Raw genomic sequence first — 13,742 nt, 5'->3', positions numbered from 1 at the left:
GTGATTTCTCTTTGGAAGGGAGATGGATCTGTGCCAGTTTGACTGTATAGAGCTCTCACATATCCAATCTCCATAGGTTCCTCTTTTTGAGGACATAATCTGGCTATGTGTCCAAAGGCACCACCATGAAAAACATTGGGGTCCAACAGGAAGGGGGGTCCCCTCGCAGCCATCGCACGCCAACACAACCTCAACATCATCTCCTACGCCGATGACACCCAGCTGATCCTCTCCCTCACCAACGACCCACCACCGCCAGAACCAGCCTACACAAAGGGATGAAAGATGTTGCTGACTGGATGAAGAACAGCCACCTGAATCTGAACTCAGGCAAGACGGAAGTCCTCATCCTGGGATCATCACCGACCGCCTGGGACGACTTCTGGTGGCCCCCCGCCCTGGGCACCACTCCCAAGCCAACGGACCACGCATGCAACCTGGGCTTCATCCTGGACTCCTCCCTCTTGATGACCAGACAAGTCAACGCCGTCACATCATCATGCTTCAATACCCTGCGCATGCTCCGTAAGATCTCCCGATGGATCCCCACCGATAACAGGAAGACGGTCACTCAGGCACTCGTCACCAGCCGACTCGACTACGGAAACACCCTCTACGCCGGAACCACAGCCAAACTTCAGAAAAGACTCCAACGCATCCAGAACTCCTCCGCACGTCTCATCCTGGACATCCTCCGACACAGCCACATCTCCGGCCACCTGAGAGACCTGCACTGGCTCCCCATCAGCAAGAGGATCACGTTCTGACTCCTCACCCACGCACACAAAGCTCTCCACGACCTGGGCCCCAAGTACCTCAACAACCGACTGACCTTCTACACACCCACCCGCCTGCTATGATCGACCAACCTCACCCTCGCCACCGTTCCACGCATCCGCAGAGCCACCGCCGGAGGAAGATCCTTCTCCTACCTGGCAGCCAAGTCATGGAACTCCCTCCCCACCCACCTTCGGCGAACCCAGGACCATCTCGCCTTCAGGAAGCAACTCAAGACCTGGCTTTTCGAGCAGTAAATGGACCCCTCCCGCCAGCCCCTTGAAACCCGCCGGGTGAGTAGCGCGCTATACAAATGCTATGATTGATTGATTGATTGGGTCTAGGTGCAGGGCGTACCTGGTTAGGGTCTATCGTTACAGACTCGGGCTTTCGGGGATCATTAGGTGGCTGAGGGTTTCTTACTGAATGACTAACAGGGAACTTCCAATTACTATCCTCTTTTCCCTTCTGTACTTCTTGATCTCGAAAATAGGCGGCTGCTACTTCCACCACTCTTTCCAGATTCAGATTGGTATGTTGATGCATTCATCTCTGTATAGGGGGATGTAGGGAACCAAGACATTTTTCTAAATACATTTTTTCCATTATAAGTTCTTTAGTGGAATCAAGGGTTTTAGCCTTCTATCAGCCGCATCCTTTATGCGATAGCATAAAGCTCTAGGATTTTCCTGTTAACCTTCTTTTATTTGGTGGAGCAGCATCCTGTCAGTCTCATCGTCAATACCCATACGTTCTAGTATACACCGTTTTATGTCAGGATAAGAGTATTCCCAAGGGGTTTTGCAGCTTGATAGGCAGCTTGAAAATCTCCAGTAAGGAGTGGTCCCAGGTATTGTCCCCACCTATCTTCAGGCCATAGAGCGGCACAGCAGGTCTCTCAAAATTAGACAAAAAAAAATCAGGGTCTTCTCCCACAACATATTTTTGTATTACTACTGAAGGAGGGGCGGTATATATCCTCGAGGGTTGCCCTAGGGCTTCGGCCAGTTTGCCAATGGTGGACTCCTGGGTTTGGCTTTATCTGGTGAGGGTTTTGTGTAATGCTTCTGTTATGTTGTGCTGTTTATCATGCATCTCCCTCCTGTTAGATTCTGGTCTCGCTTTCCAGGACTCTGCTTAGAATAGGAATACTCCTCTGTTCTTAGAATAGGAATGTGTTTGGTATTCCAGGTCAGTTACGACCTGAAGCTGTTTGTGGATGAGGCAATTAAACCAGACTCCTAAACCTCTCTCTGTTTCCTGACTATTTCATTTTGGAAACACCACATTAATATTGGCGACGATCCTACCTCTCAAAAGCCTCAACACACAGCTGTCTCCATTTCGAACTTCCTCCCCAGCGGCTGTATAACACAAAGGAATTGTTAAAGGATGAGGAGTTGGTTAGGGTAATGTCTCTATTAAAAGATAATAAGCGTCTGGATAAACCTTGGTCCTTGGTTTCTCAGGAGCTATCCATTTCAGATGACATGCTAACTCGTGGTTTGAGGCTTATCCCTCCTTTCTCTTTAAGGAAAAAGTTGTTGTTACATGCACACTCTGGGCATTTGGGCATAGTAAAGACCAAAGAGATGATTCGTACCCAGTTTTGGTGGCCAGGAATGGACTTAGAAATAGAACGCATGGTTAGAGACTGTGTTGAATGCTGTGCAAGTGACAAGATTCTAAAAGTCAGGCAAATGCCTATGGTATGTAGAGAATTACCCAATCATCCTTGGGATGAATTAGCTATTGACATTTTAGGGCCCCTCACTGGAGTTTCTGACACACCTTACCTGATAGTTTTGATTGATTTATATTCACGGTGGATAGAGGTACGCGCAGTTAGTGAGATTACGTCAAGTTCAGTCATTAAATTTTTATCTGATATATTTTTGAGAGAGAGTTTTCCTAATAGCATATTATCAGATAACGGTCCACAGTTCTGTTCTAGCTTGTTTGAAGAATATCTCAAAAAATGTGGGATATCACACAAGCGAACATCTTTATACCACCCTGAAACAAATGGTGCTGTTGAGAGGGTCAACCGTACATTGAAGGAATGTATTCAGCTCGCAAGAGCTAGTGGTTTAAATTGGAAAGATGCACTAAGAGAAAGAATTGATGCTTATCGTTGTTCCCCTCACTCAACTACTGGTAAATCCCCTTTTTAGCTATTCAGGGGTAGAGTTCCGAACACTATGTGGTGTCCAGGTTGGATGAATCTGAAGAAGGGGTTTGTGGACAATCGTGTTGGTGCTTGGAGGGAGAGAGAAATAGAAAAACAAACTTGTAGGAAAGCGTATTTTGACAAAGTTAAATGTGTTAAATTTCATGAAGTAAAGGTAGGTGACCTTGTAAAAATAAAGGCACCTGTGGGGAGAAGGTCTTGGTCAAAGTATACTAATATCAGGCCCGTCAGTAAAGTTTTTGGTAATGCTATCAAAACACAAGATGGGAGGATTTGGAACAAAAGTCGAGTTGTGGTTGTTAAATCGAAAAACATTACTCAGGCTGACTGTGATACCAACTCTAATCTTTTTGGTATAAACAACCCTTCTCGCTCCTGTGCCAACTTTTCACATAGCACTCGGGTGAGAAGTCAAAGATTACGCAGTGCTCCAATGTACATGAAAGATTATGTGTAAGCAATGTTTATTTTTTCTTTCTATTTGCTAACTCCTTTTATCTCCCTATTACGTTTATTCTTCATGTCGTTATTTATTGTAAAGAAGGGAGATGTGTTATGTTGTGCTGTTTATCATGCATCTCCCTCCTGTTAGATTCTGGTCTCGCTTTCCAGGACTCTGCTTAGAATAGGAATGCTCCTCTGTTCTTAGAATAGGAATGTGTTTGGTATTCCAGTTCAGTTACGACCTGAAGCTGTTTGTGGATGAGGCAATTATACCGGACTCCTAAACCTCTCTCTGTTTCCTGACTATTTCATTTTGAAAACACCACAGCTTCCCTCTCACTTTCCGCGGTCTCAAGGAATCTAGCCATGATCTTTTCTAACCGATCTTGGCCTTCCGCCATTTTTTTGACTACAGCCTCCATTTCCTCCGATCCCACTTCTGACACCAAATGTCGGAGGGACGGTCGGAAACAGAAGCGAGGAGGCCGTAGGGGTTGAATATTGTAGGGTTTTTATTAGGAAAGAACAATTCAGTAGCAGGAAAAATAATAAAGTCTATGAAAGTAAATAGTCCGGGAGCGTGAAAAAAAATGATGATCTTCTCAGGTAGTATTCCTTCACGGGTACTCAGTAGGTCGCCTGGTCCTCTTGTGGTAATGGTTTCCCCCGGGTTCAGCTCAAAAGGAAAAGAAAACAGGGGTCACTGCCCAAATCCTGCTTTACTTATGTGATTACCGCCACCACACCGTGTGAGGTTCTGAGTTAAATTAGAAAAGGAAGGGGAGGTTTTTCTGCTTGTAGGTGAAACAGTTATTTATTACCAGTCAGATGTGGGGGGGGGGGGTGAAACCAGTTAGGGTAGGTGAGTGGAGTCTTCTCTACCGGCTTTGTCAGGGCTAAGCATGCAGAGGGGTCAACGTGAAATGCAGGAATGCGGGGGATCAGAAAACATAAAGAAAAAGGTTCAAACGGTGTCCCTTCAATTTTCCACCTCCTCCCTCCCCACACTGTTCCCGCTGTACTCGTTTACGTACCCCGGTCAGCCACAACTCTCCGGAGTTGTGGCGACTAGTGCGTGTCACCCGGGCTCCACCAATCTTTCGTCCAAACGTCGGGTTCCTCTGGTCTCTGCCGGCATCTTCCTCGTTGCTCTCTCTAGCTGGCACGCTCGGTGTTCCTGCTTCCGGCTTTTTCTGCCCCGCATGACCAGCTATGCTGCTTCCTGATTGGTTTAGGCTTGGCGTGTTGATTCTTCCGGGACAAGTTACTTCCAGGTCAATCGGACCGCGCTGTGGGGCGGGGAAAAGAATCTTTGTTATTGGACTATCCAGGACCCTGTCTTCGTTGTCAACAACATGCGGGAAGTAAGGAACCCGCTCGGTGGGGTTATTATCCTGCACCACCTCACACCCATTTGAAAGGATAATACATAAGAAACCATATCCACAAAGACAACATTAAATATTTCTTGTAATATAAATGATTCAGAAAACTAAAATAGAAATCCTAAACTCCTAATTTTTCAAGTATATGTACAAACAGAAAGTAGTCCACCCCCAAGTGGGCTGTAGCTATATGGTTACACCCTGGAGTCACATGAGTGAAAACAGTGAAACTGTGGCCACAAGATTCAATAACACAATGCAGCACATTCAAAAATCAAATACATAGAATGTACGTATAGCCAACATATTACATAGGGTTTAGTAAATAATACAATGACAATAAATTGTACATAACTAATTGTGCTAATCCTGAATATGTTTATATCCCCTTCAGTTTCACAAAGAAAGTCAAATAGAAGTAATCAAGCAAATACGAGTACAACCATGTTGCAACAGAATCTTGTGTCATAAGACGAGGGTAGGAGGTTGACGATCACCTCTCACAAGAGAATCCCTTCCTCATCTCCTGTTAAAGGAAGAAAGAAAACAACATTTAAATACAGAGATTATTATTTTCTAAAAAGTGTCATAGAAAAGCAGCAACTAGTAGGCAAACTCCTCATGAGTTCCTAATGTGTACATTATTCTTTTAGATGTATTTCCAGCTCCTCCCAGGACTCTAGATTCAAGGCTGATAATGTATTTTGATTCTCTACGTCTCAATTCAACCACCCAATTGCCACTCCGAGGGCTTGGATTGATTTTATCGAGTCTGTAATATTTTAGCAAATTACGGTCCGAACAGTAACGTTTAGCTAAGAGTCGGTCTACAGGATATTGATTATCTTTTTTGTCAGTTGCCTGCAGGTGCTCCAGTATTTGTTTCTTGCCTGGATGGATAGAACATCCAACATACATTTTGTCACAAGGCCATGTTAGACATATATTACATAGTTTGTACCACATGGAATGAGTTTATTAATCTCTCTTTGGCTGCCCCCTGCTGGCACGTTGAAACTTTTCATGTTGGTGCTGGGCTGGCAGGCCTTGCAACTTGCCACAAATATAAAAGCACTTCAGGTCCAACGCAAAGTTATTCTCTTTTCTCGGAAATATCACTATGTACAAGACAGTCCCGCAATGATTTACTTTTGCAAGAGGTGATTATAGGGTGTGTAGAAATATGATTACCTATAATACTACCACAACACTTTTCACTACTTTCTGGTTCTTATTTAAAATGTTTTAAAATTTTGGGGGTTTCTCACAAAATGTGGTTACCATGCGAGGAAATCCCTGTACTAATTCCGCATTGCATCCCTTATCTCTCTCAAACAGGGTGTTCACTCTGGAGATTTCCATTACCCTTTTACTGGCTTGATCTAGTGCCCATAACGGATATCCCCTCTCCTGAAATCTTATGGAGTTCACTTTGGTTATCCACTTTAGCTCTTTCATGAACGTTTGTGTGTTGTTCAAGCAGGGGTTAAGAAAGGCAGGGTCCCAAAAGTGCAATTTCCCATGCTTATTATCATAGTAAACTTTACTCTACGATACAGAAAAAAGTTGCATTGAATCACACCAAATTTGGAGAAAAGTCACATCTTTGCTGGAAAGTGTGCTTTTTGTGATCCGTTCAGCAGTTTAAGAAACTAGTGTTAAAAGATCTGCTCACGTTGGGCATGAAGAGGTCAATTCTTAGAAAAAGTCATCTGGATGGTTAGTCCTGTGGTACTCCCACTGTGTGGTACCGTAGACGTACAACAAAAAAATATCAAAAAAATACACAGACCTGATTGGTCAAGGCAGATGTTTCTCCTGTTGGCCTTTTCAATGCTGTGATACCAAAAATATCTGATTGGCTGGCTGGCACATCGAAAAAATGTTGCAGCCACTAGTACAGGATTTAAGGACTTGGACTCTGAGTCCTGCCAAAGATTTGAGAAGGGTCCATAAAGGAGCAGGGTAAGCACAAGCTGACTCGCGAGGCATGTGTGGGATAGGCTCCATAGATAACCCCCAGAAATTAAAATACAATAGAGCCAATTCTATTAATCATGACTGTGATACTAGCACAGGAACTACTGTGGAACACCCCCGTGTGGTAATCCTACAGTATCACAGATCAGCAGTAGTGCTGCAATACTCAAAATAATAATAAAAAATGCAGTGAGCTTAAGGTCTTTACCGCTCCACTGAGATTTGGGTGCAGGCCTGGCCACATGTTATTAGCATAACAAAATGTTTTCTTTGGAACCTCTGTCCATTCATCAGGTCATCAATGATGTCATGTGATGCAATATGTGAGAGCATAAGCAGTTTATGACGGTGGCGCAAGTTATAGTTGGTGCAGTAAACTAACTGGTGAATTTCAATGGTTTTTCGTTTTTTAAACAGTTTTGATCTCATTTCAACACTTAACTAAGATGTATTTTTAACCCTTCTTTGTTTTAGTGAATATATTTATTTACAAAATTTAAAGAAATTAAATAAAGTTTGAACTGAATAATAAATAAACCCAAATGCATTGTAATGATAAACAGCCATACTATGATGCAATGACTTTTGAATGAAATTGTATTTCTGATATAGTGGTCAAATCCAGAGTACCAATGCAGTGACTCCTGATGTATTAACTGTGATTGTGTTACAACATTCAAAAACAAAAGTTGTTGTCCATAAATGGGGATCGGGAGAACTACCGACCCGTAGTGAATGGAAGCGAGATATGGACTGGTGTATGGTAGTTGAGAAAGCAGTTTATGTCAGCAGGGGTTGTACGAAGAAATAGGGGAAAATATGGGACAAATGTAATAAGTACAGAGGTGATACCTGCACACCCCCTTAGGAGAGACCGCCCAACTTGGATCAACTTACCCATCTTGGAAGAAAACTAGGATGGAGATGTAGCCCTACAAAAGTCATGTGTATGGAAAAGAATATAACCTACCACACTACGGGCTAGATGTAGGTAAATAGTATTTTTTTTAAATTTGTTTAGCCTCATCCTTGCGATGGGCATTTTCCTCCTGTGCTGGGCCCCCATGCAAATGGGTGTGGTCATGACGGAACGGTTCCGTCATTAGCAGACAGCAACATCACATATGTAAGAAAACTTATCACATATTGCATAGCCATGACAACAATGCACCATTCTAAGAGCCATACACAGCCTTTCAGCCCACGTCCCGAGGGCCGGGTGGCATGCAACTGTTGTTAATATTGGTTCCAGCTATGTGCAAAACAGCATCGGCTATCATCAAATGCTGCAATCACTACTTTTTAGTATTAAAACCGTTGAACAAACCTGAGGTGCCTGCCCCTGAATTGCATCCAAGCATGCCCGTGTGGCCCAAGGTAAATAGGATTTACCGAATCTAAAATACCAAATTTTACTGATTCAGTATTTTAGATTCGGTAAATCCTATGTAGGTAATAATTCAGTTATAAATACCGAATCGATAAGATTCGGTATTTACCGAATCGGTATTTACCGATTCGGTATTTGCCATTCATTCCTATGGGCCTGAAGGCCCATAGGAATGAATGTCCATTACCGAATCGGTAATTACCGATTCGGTAAAATTGTGAAGAAGTCAAGGGTGGCAGCGTGTCACTTTGACACCCTGTTACACACCTGATTAGTGCTGATGTGCACATGTGGCATACATACATGCCCTAAGGGCATGTATGTCTGTCACATGGCACAGGTGTAAATGCACATTTATGCATTTACATAGGAATTCCTTATTTACCACCAACTAATAGTTGGTGGCAAATAACGAATTCTTAAAGCCCAGAAGCACTGTTTACAGTGCTCCCTACATATCATTTACCGATTCGGTAAATACCGAACCGGTAAATGATGATTCGGTAAATACCGAATCGGTAAATACCGATTCATTATTTACCGAATCGGTATTTTGGCCGTTACCGACCGGTAAAAGCCTACCTACATCTAGCCCTATGTAACAAAAGTGATCGATCATGTAAGTACAAAACTGTATTGCTATGCGATTTATCTGCTTGAATTCAATCATAAAAAAAAGGTTGGGGAGGAAAAAGGTGTTCTAAATGGTTGCTCCTTTGCAAATAAAAATGCTTGTGTCGATTGTTTTTCAGCACATTACTCATGTCTCCAAAGTGCTGGTGTGCCTGATGATGGTGACCTTGCCACTCCCACCCTCCATCCACAGACCTGCCAAAGGTGGCAGAATAAAAGTAGCACCTACTCTTGTGCTGTCAACGTAATTCGTACTGTGAGTAGTGGTCTGCATAGCTGCAGACCGATAACCGATAGTAGCATGCTAATCAGTGTGGGGTCAGTTGCTTATGTTACACTCTCTAATTGAGAATGGAGAGGACAGCATGTGAAGTGGGCATGGCTGATCCAGAGACTAGGGTCATGTCAGAGAACATGTCCGGAGTGTATGCCATGTCATGCCAGGTATTAGGATTTAAAAACTGCTTAGAAAAAGTGAAAGTGTGGGAGTGCAGGTGGTAGCAGGCAGCAGGTGGTGGCCCACCAGGCCCAAAGGCTGATTTTATTCATGGAATGCAAGATTTTATGGAATCCTGCATAAATTACCCCAGTTTTACCTTAGTAGACAATTTAAATTTTCACTTGGAGCTACAGAATAATTCAGACACAAACAGTTTAGTTGATATTCTTAAGAGTTTTAATTTAAATCAGATGATAACAAAGTCAACCCACCTTGCCAAACATTCTCTGGACGCTATATTCAGTAATATTAGGGAGTAAAAAATTGAGAAGGTTCTGCTCGTAGTATGGTCAGATCATAAGGCCATTCTTTTTACTCTTGGCTTCTCCTCTCATAATGCAGATAGCAACAAACTCAGAAGCATGAACTACAGGCCTCGGAAAAAGCTGAATGTTGAAGAACTGAAAGACATACTCTCCAATACTTATCCGGTCTTTTATGGCAACCCAAATAATGCAGCAGTGACTTATACTCAGTGGCTAAACTCAGCTGCACCAAAACTGGTGCCAGAAAATATATGAAAAGTTATAGAAAGTACCCGTCTGCACCCTGGTTTTCATTAGAGCTTAAGGCCTTCCAAGGGAAATGCGGGATGCAAGAGCGGATGCAAGAGACCAGATGGAGTAAAGAACATTGTATAAACGAGAGGGTTCAATATCAAGAACTACTGAGGCAATACAAGGGCCTAATAAAAACTGCTAAAATGAAATTATTTTCTGAAAGCATAAGCACAGCAAAAAACTCAAATAGAGAACTTTTAAAAACTATTAATCCCCTATCTAAACAGAACACTGGTTGCTCTGGTAGTCCGGATGGGGCATTTTGAAATAAGCTGCAATCTTTTTCCAGTCTAAAGTCAGCTCTATTTTTCAAGATTTTTCGCCCTCCCTTAACTCATCTGGCGTTGACGGTTTTTCAATGCACATGAAGGAGTATGACCTGCAAGATATTGTTACCTATCCAGAACCTCCTTAATTTAATGGTTTCTCCACTTTTACTAATGAGAAAGATAGTAAGTTCATTGATCTCATCAAATCCGGGGCTTCATCAGATCCCTGTCCACCACTGGTTCTCAAACAAATTGCTAAGGTAGTTGCTGGCCCACTTATGGAAATGTATATGTTAGCCCCCTTATCAAGCTAATCCAAGTCAAGGACTAGTTGTGTTCTCCTATGCAGATGATACACAGATAGTGGGTTCAATCGCATCGGACGTGGATAAAGAGTCTAGAAATGCCAACAATTGCATGTCCCAAATGGCATTGTGGATGCAGAATAATTGTCTGAAATTGAATACGACAAAACGGAAGTGCTGCTTTTTATAAAAGGAAACCGCTTTCTGGAACGAATCATGGTGGCCACTAAGCCTAGGCACGATACCTACTCCTGTCCAGAAAGTTCGAAATTTAGGAGTCATTTTTGACACTGAACTATCTTTTTCGAAACAAATACATTCTATTACCTCTTCAGGTTTTTTGGTGTTGAAGATTCCAAAAAAAGCCTTCCCATTTATCCCCAGTGACCTTCAGAAGACAGTTATATCAGCTCTTGTTTTCTCTAAGCTGGATTACTGTAATGCCTTGTATCTGGGTGCTCAGAAGTGTTTTATACAGAAGCTGCAGGCTTCGCAAAATGGAGCGGTGAGAGTACTTCTAAAAATTCCTAAATTTAGCTCTGTTTCAGAATCACTGCAAAATCTTCACTGGCTCCCAGTACGGAAAAGGATTATTTTCAAGGCCATCTGCATGGTTCACAAGACCCTTTATCTGATTGGCCCAAAGTACCTACAAGAGCGTTTCACTTGGTATGTGCCAAGTAGAAACCTTAGATCCAGCTCTTTACGCTTTGCGAACACTTCCAGATTTACCAAACCTAGATGGGGGTAGGGCTTTCTCCATATGTGTAGGTAAATGGTGGAACCTACCCACTCTCTCGCTGCGAGGGCAAGCCTCCCTGGTGCAATTTAGGAAGCAGCTGAAAACTTGGCTGTTCACAAACGTTTTAGAATAGGCTGCTGTATGTACTAGGTTCGATCCTACTGACTTTTCAGTGTTCTATTTTCCGCCCTCTCTTTCTCTTTTTGTGCTCTACTCTTTAGCGCTACGACAACTCCGGGTTTGTGCACGCTGTATACAATTCAAGCAGCAGGGTAGTCCTCTGGCAGCTGGGCAGTCCTTCTCCTGTAATAGCCACAGGTCCAAAAGGGTACTCAAGAGTGGCCCTGAGGGTCCTACTTTTATACCTTAGAAATTGGAGAAACATCTGGAGATTTCCAGCTACAGAGGTGTCTGGAATTTCCTGCCTCTCTGTTCCAGTAGCAGTATGACCAGCTACCCAATGGGCTAGTGGGAATTCCTTTGTGTGTGTGCTGGGCCAGTGCATGCATGTAAGTGCTGTAGGTGGCAGCTCCAGCCCCCCATCAAACAGGATGGTACATCCTGTCAGCACACAGTTGTGAGGAATGCACAAAAGCCAACTACCAACTACACCTAGTCATGTGCAACGAGTGTCCTGTGCACACGTATATATCTTAAATCAGTTCTCAAGTGAGAACCCAAAATACTTGGTAAGCGTTCAATATATGATTTCAGAGTCCATCATTATAGCGTATATATATTTAATGGTTCAGTGCTGATCAGTACATACAAGAGCTAATAGCCGACACGTGTTTCGTCACACCATGTTGGGGTTGTGACAAAGGAATTGCCAGGTCGGCGAGCCGTTTATGATCACCAAGGCGGGAAACGTGCCCCGCCCCCCTCCGGCAACACCAATCCAAGTCAACCTCTCCCCTTCTTATACACGCAGACCAGGCGACCCTGCACTATTCACCATCCGGATGATGAGTCATGCAGCATGCACACACCCGTGCAAGCAACTTAGTCCGACAGCACGCTGTTTAGGACAGAACCGTCCTGAGATGTGCCCTTTCATCACAAACGGCTCGCCGACCTGGCAATTCCTTTGTCGCTGCCAGACCCTGGCCCGTCCAATGCTGGTGAGCCACTAAATACACTAGATGCCTTATTACCATACAAGCCCTGAAGAGTCACAACCCCAACACGGTGTGACGAAACACGTGTTGGCTATTTGCCCTTGTATGTACTGATCAACACTGAACCATTAAATATATATACTCTATAATGATGGACTCTGAAATCATATATTGAACGCTTACCAAGTATTTTGGGTTCTCACTTGAGAACCGATTTTAAGATATACGTGTGCACACTGAAGAACCAAATATTTACAATACTCCTTCTCAGGGGTCTTACCAATAAGTAGTCCATTCAAGAGTGGCAAAGAAATCAACACAGAATCTGAAATATGAAAAGACATCTTTATTATCATTAATTGTGAGGCTCCGTCGCCCAGCCACTCTTAAAGCAACTGGATGAGAGAGTCTGCCTGCATGGCCTTCGCACAGGCCTTTTATACAGAATATTTCGCTTTAAGCACACATTCCTGCTTTGAAGTGCATTATGTTGGAAATTCCCAGGACGTGCATACAAAGCACCACTTTCAGGATAAGTCCAGGCTAAGAAAAGAATTGCACACATGCTTGGTTTCCTGTTCCATCAGGCCGGACAAACCCACCATAAAACCCTTCAACTAGATCGATGAACATGTCTTAAAGGAAAAGCAGCAACAGATGGGACGGAGATAGAAGCCGTGGGAATGGTGCCATAAAAGGTCGGACATGTCCTGCTCTTTGAACTTTATTGCGCCAGCTGCTGAACAAGGAACTGGCTTGGGACTGGCTTGGGAGGTTAGCCTCGAGCAACAGGGTCAGCTGTCGTCAGGTCATGCAGAAGTCAGCACAAAACCCATGCTAAGGTTATGTCCTTTAAATGCTTACTCTGCCATGGGAGAGAGCCTACTGTAAGGGCAACAAAATAACATGGCTGCTATTTACAAGATGAAACCCAAGTGTTCAATGCAAAACCTTCAAATGCACAGTGAATCCATTGGTGTAACATGACGAAAATACTCATGAATAACGCATTCATTATTTGCGGTTCACTGATACCAAATTCATAACAGAGTCATGACATTTAAAACACAGGTTCAGAATGCCAAGAACCTCAGAGCATCCTTTTGCCCTTACATAGGCAATAACCTATACATGGCTATATTCATCACTAGCTGGTGTTGATGTAAATACTGTACCAAAGGAATTATCAGTAAACTCTGACCTAACCAGTTCATGTTCAGGTAAAATGTGAAACTCATGTGAAGAAAAAGAAAGAGTATGTTGGGAAGTTGGTGCAGACGTCAATAGTGTAGGGGAAAACATACCAAAATATAGTAGCCAATAAAATACATAAAAGTATTAAATCGTCATTCCTCAATACAATCTCCATTTTCTAATGTCGCTCACGCAATCTTGGTAGAGTACATCAGCTGTGATTATTAGCAGGTCATAGGGACACTGCAGGTCCTG

This window comes from Lissotriton vulgaris, chromosome 8 (genome assembly GCF_964263255.1).
Source record: "Lissotriton vulgaris chromosome 8, aLisVul1.2, whole genome shotgun sequence".
Lineage (NCBI taxonomy): Eukaryota > Metazoa > Chordata > Amphibia > Caudata > Salamandridae > Lissotriton > Lissotriton vulgaris.
The sequence above is the reverse complement of the archived record's forward strand: the minus strand, read 5'-3'. Positions refer to the sequence as shown.